Raw genomic sequence first — 15126 nt, forward strand, 5'->3', positions numbered from 1 at the left:
CTTTTGAGCCTACCATTGCATAAATACTAGTATTAGCACCCGCGCGGATGCGCGGACACTAATCATGTCAAATATTTAAGTTATTTGAATTATATGTAAATAATATTAAAATTTAAACTTTCTCTGTAAATATATATAATCATTGGATATTAATAATAAATACTACATGAAAACAATTAACCATTTCTTCTATTTTTCTTTTTTGATACCATTCTCGTCGGTGTCATTGGATCCTAAAAATAGCCAGGAAGCAAAATAATAACTCATATTTATGGCAAAATAATCAAATATTGAGATTATGAATGACTCTTTGGATACGACTTGACTCTTTTACTACTATTTGAACTCTTATTTTGTGTGTTGATATCTCTTAAAAAATATTTATTTTTTAAAATTTCAGTTTCTAAAATATTATTTTTCAATAATAATTATTTTTATAATAATATAAGTTAAAATATTATCCTTAATTCAAAACTCATTTTAGTTGGCTATCTACAAATTTAAAAAATTCTGTAGCCAGTGAATTGTTTTTCCAGTATGACTCTATTTTGATATTTAACATTAACCATGTTAAATATCTGAGTTATTTGAATTATATGTAAATAACCTTAAAATTTAAGCCTTCTAAATAATTATAGATAATAGTTAGATATTAATTAAGAAACACTACATAAAAAAAAAAACTAACATTTTCTCAAATTTAGTAGTGATAATTTTATTTTTACACTATTCTCATTTGTGTCATTGGAACCTAAAAATAGCTACAAAGCGAAATAATAACTCATATTTATGGCAAAGCACAAAAGTTGACACAATATAAACTATTCTTTGGCTACGACATGACTCTTTTACTACGACTTGAACTCTTATTTGGTGTGATATTATCTTTCAAAAAATATTTCTATTTTGAAATTCCAATTTCTAAAACTTTATATATATATATTTTAATAATGATTATCTTTATAATGATGCAAGTGAAGATATTATCCTTAATTTAAAATTAACTTTAATCGGCTATCTAAAAATTTATATGATTCTTTAGCCGGAAAAACTTTATTTCAGTATGACTCCATTTTAAGTTTATCATTATCTCTAGCCACAGACTTTGAATTTTTAATACCCTATATATACAAAAAATTTGTTCTTTGAATCATTAAATGTTAAATTAATTAATTGTTATTATATAACATTGCATATATTGTCTTAACATTGCCAAGTAGTTTATTTTTCGATACCATACTTAGCTTAACCTCAATGCAAACTACTCAAATTGCATTTAAATTCAAATTTGACTATCATATCAGTTTATTAGTAATAGTGATTTTTTAAAAACGACACACAATGTAAATAAAAAATAATATTCTAACATATCCTTATCTTATAATCTATGTATTTGAGTTGAAAAGAATATTTGAAATCGATGAGATTAGCTTCCAAAATTTTTATATTCAACAAAGATGAAATATAAGAAGAAATTCGTTGTCATCTCTTATTTATGGTTTTTGGATCTTTCATACATTTGTTTTCAATATTTATTTTCTTTTATCTTATTTTTTATGTCATTCTTTCTTTTGTTACAAAAAATTAATTTATTTCACTATAAAAGGATGAGTTTTAATAGAAATTGTCTACGTAAGAACTTTCTTTATATTTTTAATCTTTGGTTGAAATTCTTTCATATTTTTCTTTTGGCTTTATCTAATCAGCCTAAATAGGTGCATACCCGACCACTTAAATTAAAAAATTGAAGAATATGTAATTTATATATAATCCATATATAATATGTGTATAATCGTGTGTTGTCGGTATATCATCTATTTATATTAGCTATAAAAAGTAAACAATAAATCTGGTCGGATATTTATGTAAATATTTCATAAGATTTTGGTTTTTTGAGTTTATCCATGATATGACTTCTATTATAATAATTTTAAAAACTCTCTACTAATATTCAAAAATATCTTATCTTTTTATTATCTTTGAAGTAGAAAAAAGTAAAGAGTTCTTTCGAAATAATTTGTTTACATTTAAAAAAAATTCACGCCATACCAATTTGTTTTTAAAAATATACTCTCTGTTACACTTGAAAATTGCTATAGAAACTATCAATTAGAAACCAATATCTTTCTTGTTGAGTTCGAGAAAAAAAAACCTTTCACATAATCTAATGATTCAAAACTAATATTCTTCAACGAAAAAAAATATTATACCCTTGCAATATTGGCTTGACTGTAGCTAAATGAAGGGGTTTCAACTTATACCCTTCAATTCCTAGAATGTGCTAAATTGAAATTAATGATAGCAATTGTATAGCCAAAGTTTCGTTATTTGTTTATACAAATTGACTCTTCAAACAAATATTCTTCAAAAAAAAAAAAGAAAAAAACAATTTTTTTTTAATATTGACTGATTTTTGTGATGTTTCTTTCTCTAGCATGTATGTTTGCTTCATTATATATGTAAGTAAACTTTTATTCTATTTTTAAACTCTTTTTTGTTATTTGGATAAACATAGACGTGTACCCTATATATTATATTTATTTTAAAAGAAATTCGCTTTATTCAAATCTAGCTACAGTTTTTTAAAGAACTATAATTATAGGGTTTTAAATGTGAAAGAGTTTTATAGTTATAAGGAGTATTTTTGTTTTTGCCAGAGGCGAAGTAGTATTTAAATAATTAGAAAAGATAATAAAAGTTCCTAACATGATTGCATATGATCACTAACCGAATTAAGTATGATAACATGATAAAAAAAGATAAATTTTTATTTTTAATTAAAATTCGAATTTTAAAACTTAATCTATAAATTCAAAATTATCTTTTAATTCAAATTCTGTTTATATATATATATATATATATATATATATATATATATATATATATATATATATATATATATATATTATCACTTGTTAACCCCATTTGAGCTTTTAATCTTTTCTTTGTCTAAGACGTTACCAACCTTTACCCTTTTGTAAAATAATTCCCTCTTTTGAACCCGTCCCTCCTTGAATATTAAGAATGAGGCTAAAAGCCTAAGTTGGGGGTGTTGGTATTAATTGGGAAATGGTGAAGATGTACATTGTGTGTAGAAGCATATACCTCAAAGTTGTTTATATGAATATACTCAAGCTCCACTAGAAAAGCAAAAGAAAATATTGTCACGACCCGAAATTTCCACTTTCGGACCGTGATGGCACCTAACATTTCACTTTCTAGGCAAGCCAATGTTAGAATAACATTATCCATTTTTAAAATATTTTTTAAATTTATTAATAACAAGGAAGCAAATGTGAAAGCAATTTTGAAATAATCCATAATAATAACGGTGTCTAAATACCATCCCAGAATTAGTGTCACAAGTGCATGAGCTTCTAGAATAAATACAATTAAAGGTCTGAATAAAATAAAGCTGTCTAAAAATAAACACACAGCTGGAGTACAATAGACGGGGACTTCAGAACTGCGGACACCATGCAGTTATACCTCAAGTCTCCTCTGATAGCTGAAATCCGAGCAAGTCTATGGTACGCCGTTGGGACCAACTCCAAAATCTGCACAAGAAGTGCAGAGTGTAGTATCAGTACAACCGACCCCATGTACTGGTAAGTGCTGAGCCTAACCTCGACGAAGTAGTGACGAGGCTAAGGCGGTTCACTTACATTATCATGTACGCAATATTAGTAACAACAACAATAATAAAAATAAATCAGGTAATTCATTTATAATAATTGAAGGCAACTCAGCAGTCATAACCAATTATCATTTCCATTAATTCTATTGCAGCGTGCAACCCGCTATCACAATATATTCATATTTAATTCTGTTGCAGCGTGCACCCCGCTCTCATAATATATTCACATTCAGTTCTGTTGCGGTGTGCAACCCGCTCCTCCAATATATTTATTTTTAATCAAGTCTGTTATATATTTATTTCAATCAAGTATATATATAGACTTTTAAATAAGTCTCTTGCGGCGTGCAACCCGATCCTCCAATATTAACTTTTTTAACAAGTCTGTTGCGGCGTGCAACCCGATCCTCCAATATTGACTTTTTAATACGTTTGTTGCGGCGTGCAACCCGATCCTCTAATATAGACTTTTTAATAAGTCTGTTGAAGCGTGTAACCCGATCCTCCAATATGGACTTTTTAATAAATCTGTTACGACGTGCAACCCGATCCTCCAATATAGACTTTTTAATAAGTTTGTTGTGGCGTGCAACCCGATCCTCCAATATTTACTTTTTAATAAGTCTGTTGCGGCGTGCAACCCGATCCTCCAATATATATCCATTTCAATCAATTCTTATAGAAGAAATTCCCCAATAAACGCAACAATTAGTATAAAATCATAAGACAACAAGCATACAACAATTATAATTTAATTATGAAACAAACAATGACAATTAACAATTTATTATAGAAATCAGGGAGAAAATAGGCAGTTTAATATTTGATATGCTAAATGTCAACTAACAATTAAAACACATAATTCAAATAGCATGTAACAATTAATGCAGGAATTCAAGAATTAATATTTTGACAAAGAATAAGAGAGAAATAATTATTATAGTAATTAATTTATGATTAAAAATAATTTATAATTTTTTAAGTAAGCAGGCAAACAATTAATTTGACGACGTATAGACACTCTTCACCTCGCCTATACGTCGTTTACATGCAATTCACATAACAAACAATTTAAGGGTTCTATTCCCTCAAGTCAAGATTAACCCCGACACTTATCTCGCTTTGCAAATTCCAATCAATTATTCAACCACAGCTTTTCCTTTTACATTTTCCTTCGAAAGCATCAAATCTATTCACAAACAATTCAATATATTCAATACTAATCATAGAAATTAATTCCATATGAATTAATAAATTTTTCGGATAAAAATCAAAAATTTATTAAAATATTCGACAGTGGGACCCACATTTCAAATTCCGGAAAAACTCACGAAAACCGAACACCCGTTCCGATACGAGTTCAACCATACCACATTTGTCCAATTCCGATATCAAATGGACCTTCAAATCTTAATTTTTCGTTTTCGAAAAGTTTTACAAAAATTCCAATTTCTTCCATCTAAATCCGAAATAAATGATGAATATAGATAAGGATTTGTGAAATACAATCACTATATGATAAAGAACACTTACCCAGTCCGAAATACGGACCCGAGGTCAATAAATCCAACATCAGTAATTTCTTAAAAATCATTAAGCTTTCAAGCTTTTAATATTTCATCAAAATTCCATAACTCGGGCTAGGGACCTCGGAATTCTATTCCGGGCATACGCCCAAGTCCCAAATCATGATACGGACTTACCAAAATTTTCAAAACACTGATCCGGGTCTGTTTGCTCAAAATATTGACCAAAGTCAACTTAGTTGAGTTTTAAAGCTATATTTCCCATTTTAATCCATTTTTCACATAAAAACTTTCCGAAAAATTATACCGACTGCACACGCAAGTCGAGGAATGATAAATGGTGCTTTTCGAGGTCTTAGAACACAGAATTACTTATTAAATTTAAAGATGACATTTTGGGTCATCACAAATATATGTATAAAGAAAAATAGAGTCTTGAGAAGATTAGAGAGGTACTTTAAGGTGGTTCTATGTTTGTAACTAGATGTCAATAAGGTCTATGTGGTTTAAAAAGAAGCAAAGTGCAAAACGATAGATAAATATGAGTAGAGTTCAAGGAGGGTATAGTCACTTGTATCCCAAATGCTTATCCTACACTTCCCTAAGCCTACGTTACAAGATTAAGAAGTCTTTATGGGATCTCCAACCAATCGTTCTTAAATAGGCAGCGAATAAAAATAAGGGCAAGCTTATGGCATGATATTTTGTAACTTTTGAAATTTTTTGTTGAGAGTGAGTGTCTTTGTGCATTTGTCCCTTGTGTTGTTATTGTAAATATGGTGATTTAGGGACTTTCTTTCCTGTGAGGGCACATGGATTATGATGTATTGGTGACATTGATATATTTTGAATTGAGTAAATTGAGCATATGTAGTAGACTAGTGCTTTTGAGTCACTTCTTGAGGCTTGGTTGTTGTCACTTGATAAATTTGAAACTCCACTCTTGAGTTTGAGTTTTAAATGAGGGAGTTATTTGGTTGAGTCACATGCTTGAGCCTAATTATTAGTACCAACCAAAGCCATAAGTTTTATACTTAATTAAAAATGTAATTTGGAAATGATAGCGATGCTAATTGTGCTTTGAATGGTAGAGCCTCGTTGAATTTTTGGTTTTGATTTGCTTGAGGACAAGCATGTCACGGCCCAAAATTCAAAAGGGTCGTATAGCGCCGGGCACCACTGTCAGGCAAGCCAACCATAATCAATAACTTAATTACCCATTTTAGTATTTTTGAAATACAAATTTCTTCAATAAATAGTAAAGATAAAACTCATAGAGTAGATGATAAATAATTTTAGCAACTAAATTTCTAAACAATTCACAACCATTCCCAAAATCCGGTGTCACAAGTGCATGAGCATTTACTAGGGAATTAAAAATAAAATACAGCATCTGTCCAGAATACAAATTAGATAGGAAAATATAATAACACTGAAAGAGACTCTGTTAGCTGCGGATCGTAATATAGAATACAGCTCACCTATGTCCCCCATAATTATTAACCACACCTCTGTGCCCACAAGGCTGCTATACATATATGTACCTGCACAAGAAAATATGCAGCAAGTGCAGTATGAGTACAAAAATAACGTGTGCCCAGTAAGTATCAAGCCTAATCTCAAAGTGGTAGAGACGAGATGACCGACTTTGACACTCATTATGGGTCAATAAAATTAAATAATCATGAAATAGAATTATTTATATCAACGTGATTCACAGAGTTAACAGTAATTTTATTGACCAGTAGAAATAATTAAGAATCCTTCAAATGCAACAATTACCAATCTATTAATTAAATCATTCAATTTCAATAAAACTTTCAATTTATCAAATAGTTTTACAAGCTGCAATTCAATTTCAATAAATTTTCAATTTATCAATTAGTCTTATTTACAGGAATAACAATAATTCCTTAACAAGCAGGAATAATAATTCATTAAAATCCAACGATTTTTAATTTATGAATTAGCTTCGCAAGCTGAAATAAACTATTAAGGTATCGTGTGATTATTATTATTAAGCACGATTTCTGCCGAGGACGTATGGCCCGATCCAAAGTGTCGTGTATACTGCCGAGGGACGTGCGGCACGATCCACAGATGCATCTATCCTGCCGAGGCGTTCGGCCCGCTCCACAAGAAAGGATGACATTTTTCTTATGTACCTCCGGGAATGAGAATATGTTTATTATAAATAAATTCGAGAGGATGAACAATTTCTTTTAACAATTAATTAATTTAAACAGAAAATCAAGCATATGAGATTTTCATCCTTTAATATCTTTATCTAACAATTCATAATATAATCATATATATATCCATTAATATTAATTAAACAAAGAATACAATGTACATAAGTAATTCATGCTTTGAGTCCTAAACTACCCGGACTTTAGCATTAATAGTAGCTACGCACGGACTCTCGTCACCTCGTGCGTACGTAGCCCCCGCAATTAGCAACAATTATTTAATTTAATCCCTATGGGGTAATTTTTCCCTCACAAGATTAGACAAGAGACTTACCTCGTCTCACAGTCCACTTTTCGATTATCGCGTCGCGTAAAATTCTCGATTCGATACCAAAAAATCCGAAACTATCCAAAAGTTATATAAAATATTTAATATATGTTCAATAATTTAAAATTCATCTATTAAATAAATTACCCTATCCAAAATGGTAAATATTCCTAAAATTCACCCCGGGCACACGTGCTCGAATTCTGGAAATTTTCGGATGAAAACGTTACCCGTAATCTCAAGAACTTGAATATATCATTTCTATCCAATTCCATAACCATTTTCGTGGTGAAAAATCAAAAATACCAATTTCTAGGTTTTTCTTTTAAAACTCCAAATTTTTTACAAATTTTCATGTCTAAATCCATGTATAAACCTTGTATATAACTCACAACTAGTAGGAATCACTTACCTCATGGTTGATGGTGGAAATGGTGCTCAAATATCGTCCCCAAAATCGGCTCCCTTGAAGAAATGGAGTGGAAATGAGTCCAACCCCCGTCTTTAATAGAACACTGCCCAGAACCGTTCTTCTTCGCGTTCGCGACAAATGCCTCGCGTTCGCGAAGGCCAAATGTTCCTGCCCCAGTATTTCCACTTCGCGTTCGCGTAACCAGTATCGCGTTTGCGAAGGCCTGTCCATGCAAGGAGTCGCGTTCGTGTTCAAGCCATCGCGTTCGCGTAGGCCAAATAGCCTTAGGCTCGTCTCCTCCTTTCTTCTACGCGTTCGCGATTGACCCTTCCCATTCGCGTAGTTTCCTCAGTCAATCCCTCCGCGTTCGCGAACTACACCTCGCGTTCGTGAAGGCAAAAACCCAGCGGCCTCAAAAATCCTCTTCGCGTTCGCGACCCACTGATCGCTTTCGCAAAGCACAAGATAGCAACCACCATTTTCCTTCTTCGCGGACACGGGAGTCCCTTCGCGTTCGCGAAGAACAAAACCAGAACCAGCAAACCAACAGCAACTTCTCATCCAAATTCGATTCGAAACCACCCCGAAACTCACCCGAGCCCCTCGGGACCTCAACCAATTATACCAACAAGTCCTAAAATATCATACGAACTTAGTCTGAACCTCAAATCACATCAAACAATGCTAAAACCACGAATCATCCTTCAATTCAAGCTTAATGAAACTTAAATTTTCCAATATCTACATTCGGTACCGTAACCTATCAAATCAAGTCCGATTGACCTCAAATTTTGCATACAAGTCTTAAATGACATAATAGAGCTATGAAAATTTTCGGAACTGGATTCCGACCCTGATATCAAAAATTCAACTTCCGGTCAAACTTCTCAAAAAAACCTTCAAATTTCTAGCTTTAGCCAAATGACTCCAAAATAACCTACGGACCTCTGAATCCACTTCCGGACGCGCTCCCAATTCCAGAATCACCATACGGAGCTATACCCATACTCGGAATCACAAACGGACATCGATAACCTTGAAATACACTTCAACCCAAATTTATGGAATTCTTCCAAAATGTTAACGTCCACAATAGGTACCGAAACACTCACGGGTTATCCAAAACCCCATACGAACATACGCCCAAGTCCGAAATCATCATACGAACTTGTTAGAACCTTCAAATCCCGATTCTGATATCGTTTACTCAAAAATCCAACTTTAGTCAATTCTTCCAACTTAAAGCTTCTGAAATGAGAATTGTCTTTCTAGATCAACTCTGAACTTCCCGAAATTTAGTTCCGACCACACGTACAAGTCATAACACCTGAAATGAAGCTACCCAATGCCTCGAACCGCTGAATGATGTGCTAGGGATCAAAATGACCGGTCGGGTCGTTACATTCTTTCCCACTTAAATATACGTTCGTCCTCAAACGTGCTAAGGAGTGTTCCGGAGTTATCCAAAATTACTGTTTAACACCTCGTGCACCTACCCGTGCTACCACACCTAGTTGAGCACATTAACTAGAGCCAATCTGAAAATTCTCCCCTTTATTTAGGCAAATAAGCCTTAGAGCCCAATTCTAACATCCAGAATTCTCCACCATGCCTGTTTCCAACCTTTGAATGTCGTATCAATCAATACACGATGTACCAATATAGGATTGCATACCTTTGTTGAATTTAAACCATGCACCGCATCATTCACATGACTATAATAACATCCTCCGATAACACTAGCCAAAATTCCACGAATGTGATGTTCACAACACACCTCATGATATCTATAATTCCTGTTCCAACTCTTGAATTGCTTCCACGATGGAAGAAATGTGTAGAAATTCATAACCAACTACTGAGTCAACAAATTATTGAGTTTCTCCTTCTGACAAGAACCATTGCCTCATTATGGACCAAATAATGGTATTTGCTCTTTATTATGCTTCATATAATACGATCGTACTAATCCCGAATCCAATAACCCCGTCTCACTTAGTATAAGCTGCTCAGGCAATAAGCCACCTCAGACATGACTAAAAGTCTCATATGACGCCACAATGAGCTAATAAGCTACGGACTCGATTGCGATACATAAGGAAAACAGACTATGGGAAGGATTACCCAACCCACGTGATAAATTAGGCAACCGAAAAGGTGTCATGAACCTTCCTCAGAAAATGGGACACAAAACACACAAAATAGAATATAGGTGACTGTACTCGGCATCCCACTATTGTGGCGTGCAACCCGATCCACACATGATACCCGTGGCGGCGTGCCACCAGATCTGCACAAAAAGAATCTATAAGAAAATACTTACCGAGCTAGAATGCTCATTACTACAAAATATCCGAATATCGGACACAAGCACGCTAAGTGCATAATACCATCCCTGGAAGGACCGACAACGCCATACGCTACAAAACTCAAGCACAACTAAGGTGTGATATATGATCTAAATCTCGAGAGCCATCCTGCTCACATAACACCATAGCTACGCGGAACCTCAACACATAAGAAATTTATCAAGCCGTTTCACAACTCATACGGAACAATATAGTATTATATGAAATAACCGACGACGAAATGACATCTAACGTCCGAATACTCCTCCATAGGGAGCTTTTATGCTGAAATGAACACATCCAGCCTGATATAGAGCCCGTATTCATGTCTAAATCCATCCACAGACCTCAATCCGATTCTGATCGCATCGTACTAGGCTAATAACCTTTCAAGGATCCATAATAACCCTTTTCCCATAACACACAAGAATAGCCATCATAATCGGAACAAACTTTCACAGTCCACAACCAAATGAACCGAGCGCCCTCCAGGCATAAATTCTCGAATCAGTGATATTACCACAATATTCATACTTGGTTTCAATCTTCACTCAATCAAGTGACTATATGTCACTCTTACACAATCTTTCCGTGAGACGCGCTCCCACGACCTTCCGCACCAGGTAACAAGTCTGCACATCCATGCTACCGGTTACACTAATGCTGTAAAGCATATCAAGAATCCATAAATCAATACACAAGGTCTCTTACACCTGACATCGACCTTAGATGATGCCAAAAACAATACCATCTTACTTTAAACATCTAAATCCCTTTCCTGCTCATCCGAGCTCATGACATCCTTGTCAAACCAAAATCTTAAATCCTCAACTTTCGAATCCCATGCTACTTAGTGCACTTAACCACGCTAATGCGCAGGAGTATACGAATTCCGTCATAACTCCTGAACCACTATTAGGGTAAACACTTCATCATATAGAAACCTTCTTCTTAACTCATTTCAAGAGAACCATTGCAACCCGTGACTGAATTCCCATATCTGTAGAAAATACCGTCCTCAGGTAGTGGTCTAAACCACCATAACTCTTCTGGGATCCCTCTACACATAACATGTCATAATACTTGAATTCCTCCAAATAAAATCAATTACGGTGGCCGTCAAGCCTCACACATACCGCCACAAATCACATGCATAATTCAATGCGCTGAAGGAACTGATCATTGCCACCATCGTGCCAATTTCACCATTGTTCGCCGACCCGTCTTTTCTTAATTTACTCTCAACTTGCCTTAGAAATAATAATAGCTCCATTCATTACATCACGAACTCAAATCCTCACTCATCCCAAGTGACCTTATTTCACGAGACCACGTTGATTCAAAATCCACGAATCTCATAGTCTTCCTTGTACGCATTTTTACATCTTAAACTGGTACACCCATTCTGATACTTCTTTTATGAATCCGAAGTTATTTTCTTCTGTTTCTCTAATGCTACACCACAACCTGAAGATACGCAAAGTACTCCAAGCCCCGTTTCATAATTTGCTGCAAAAGATCGATACTCAACCATACTACAGACTCGAGATCCTTAGACACCACACTTTAATTTTTTTTTTGAATTCACTAGGATCGTTATTGAGAGTCACTTGCTCTGACTTGTTCCAAACATGATAAATTCCAAGGCCCTGCTAGCACATGGACACTTTATTAAGGAAACATTCGACTGTTTCACTAACCTGTGCATTACATCTACACGAAGCATAAACTCTGAGTCTTCCAAAAACCTGAATATGAATTGATAAGGCCAAATATGGCACACATTCCCCAAATACTTTGCTCAAATTACCACTGATGTTTTCTTTCCTTAGTTGCAATGACCCACCGATAACCAGAAACCGCATAAGTTGACACTACGCAATCCAATCATAGACGGTGGGGCTCTCCCACTTAGCTTGAAGCTACAATTACAAAATTCTGGAATCCACCGAGATTCTTTCTTCATCGTTGACATGATCCTGCACACGCAACTCGCCAAATTTCTCGAAATTCTTCTATTAACCTTTAATAAACACTACGAACCACTAGCCACATTTACATATTAAATCTCTTACCTGGTAGCCAGTAAAATTCTTCGCAGAAGCTTCATCAACACCACGCGACCGCTAACCTTCTCACATGAGATAACGCTCCTGTGGAAATTACATGCCGACATATTCCAACGCCGCTGCACTGGGTGCAAATACTACAAAATCGGTAGATCATCCTGAGTCCGAGCTTATTCACCAGCTGCACCAGTTCATTCACTCCTCATGGACATCAACTAAAGGTGCGACAATACATTCCAATCCAAAGTCATGTTGTATCCTTCTTCATATCAAGCAACTCCATCCTATTGTATCCAATCTTCCTCAATATAGCAGCTAATATTACAACAAGTCCGTAGACCTAGTCACTATCTATTTTACATCCCAAATCACTCCAAACGTTCCTCAAGACGTGTAATCATCCTACCACGTAACCCATGTGCTACCTTGCCACTCTCCCACTTTGGTCAACCATCTCCTTTAAGTAACTACTCTGCTTTTGTTTTCTTACACTTGGCCTTTTCGGAACCTAACCACCGCAAGGCACCTTCCACATGTCCTTCCTCATCCTTCGCTGCCCAGTTGTTGCCTTAACTCAAAATCCGTCTCTGTAGCACTTGAACCAATAGCTCGTTACCAACTTTAAACCTTTCTGACGATCATCCTTCTCGAGACATCAATACTAGAAACACTGCTTCGATCCTGAATCATTGCACACCGCGATCTCTAACGACTGCTTCCCCTATACCAATTCCTAACACGCCGTCGTAAAGGTGAGTTGAGGAAAACCATAACACCGGCGAACCTTAATGCATTTTACAAGGTGATGATACCATATCAAAATTGAGAATTCTACCACACCCTAAAATATCAAGCTTCATTACTCCATCAACCCCAAACCTGAACATTCATAGTCCGATTGCCGTTTCTCTACTGGAATTAAAACATGGAATCTCTGAATCATGTACTGAGAAAACCTTCTTTCAAGTCGTTTACTGCCCTGACACATAGACAGGCATTCTACCATTACATAAACACTATGTGAAAACAACGCATGAATCGTCATAACAATCAATGCCAAATCTCAAAACCTTAGGTAGTACTAATACTTAATTTGAAATGACAGAGCGGGCTTTCACAAGGCAACCAAAATAGCCCAATTAATTACACAGGGAGAAGCATCCCGCACTACATCTGTAGTACCATTAAAATTTCCTTGATCTCCAATTTATAACAAGCGCTTCACGTCGCATAAGATTGAATAGGAAGGAAATATAGGCATAAGTCTAAAAGGAATCGAATCGCACGATGAGGAATCAAAAAGGGAAGTATTCCTATCAGCCCTGTAGCCTCTCGAAGATAAGCACATACGTCTCTGTACCGATCCGTAAGACTCTACTAGACTCGCTCATGACTCGTGAGACCTAAGTGAACCTAGTGCTCTGATACCATGTTGTCAAGACCCAAAATCCAAAGAGGCCGTGATGGCACCGGACACCACTGTCAGGTAAGCCAACCATAATCAATAACTTAATTACCCATTTTAGTATTATTGAAATAAAAATTTCTTCAATGAAATAGTAAAGATAAAACTCATAGAGTAAATGATAAATAATTTTAGCAACTAAATTTCTAAACAATTCACAACCATTCCCAAAATCCGGTGTCACAAGTGCATGAGCATTTACTAGGGAATTAAAAATAAAATACATCATCTGTCCAGAATACAAATTAGACAGAAAAATATAATAACACTGAAGGAAACTCTGTTGGCTGCGGATTGTAATATAGAATGCAGCTCACCTATGTCCCCACAATTATTAACCACACCTCTGCGCCCACAAGGCTGCTATACATATATGTTCCTGCACAATAAAATGTGCAGCAAGTGCAGTATGAGTACGAAAACAACGTGTACCCAAAAAGTATCAAGCCTAATCTCGAAGTGGCAGAGACGAGATGACCGACTTTGACACTCACTATGGGTCAATAATATTAAATAATCATGAAATAGAATTATTTATATCAACGTGATTCACAGAGTTAACAATAATCTTATTGACCAATAGAAATAATTAAGAATCCTTCAAATGCAACAATTTCCAATCTAATAATTAAATCATTCAATTTCAATAAAACATCCAATTTATCAAATAGCTTTACAAGCTGCAATTCAATTTCAATAAATTTTCAATTTATCAATTAGTCTCATTTACAAGAATAATAATAATTCCTTAACAAGCAAGAATAATAATTCATTAAATTCCAACGATTTTCAATTTATCAATTAGCTTTGCAAGTTGAAATAAACTATTAAGGTATCGTGTGATTATTATTATTAAGCACGATTTCTGCCGAGGATGTACGACCCGATCCAGAGTGTCGTGTACACTGCCGAGGGACGTGCGGCACGATCCATAGATGCATCTATCCTGCCGAGGCGTTCGGCCCGCTCCACAAGAAAGGAGGACATTTTTCTTATGTACCTCCGGGAATGAGAGTATGTTTATTATAAGATAAATTCGAGAGGATGAACAATTTCTTTTAACAATTAATTAATTTAAACAGAAAATCAAGCATATGAGATTTTCATCCTTTAATATCTTTATCTAACAATTCACAATATAATCATATTTAT

This window comes from Nicotiana tomentosiformis, chromosome 12, assembly GCF_000390325.3.
Source record: "Nicotiana tomentosiformis chromosome 12, ASM39032v3, whole genome shotgun sequence".
NCBI lineage: Eukaryota > Viridiplantae > Streptophyta > Magnoliopsida > Solanales > Solanaceae > Nicotiana > Nicotiana tomentosiformis.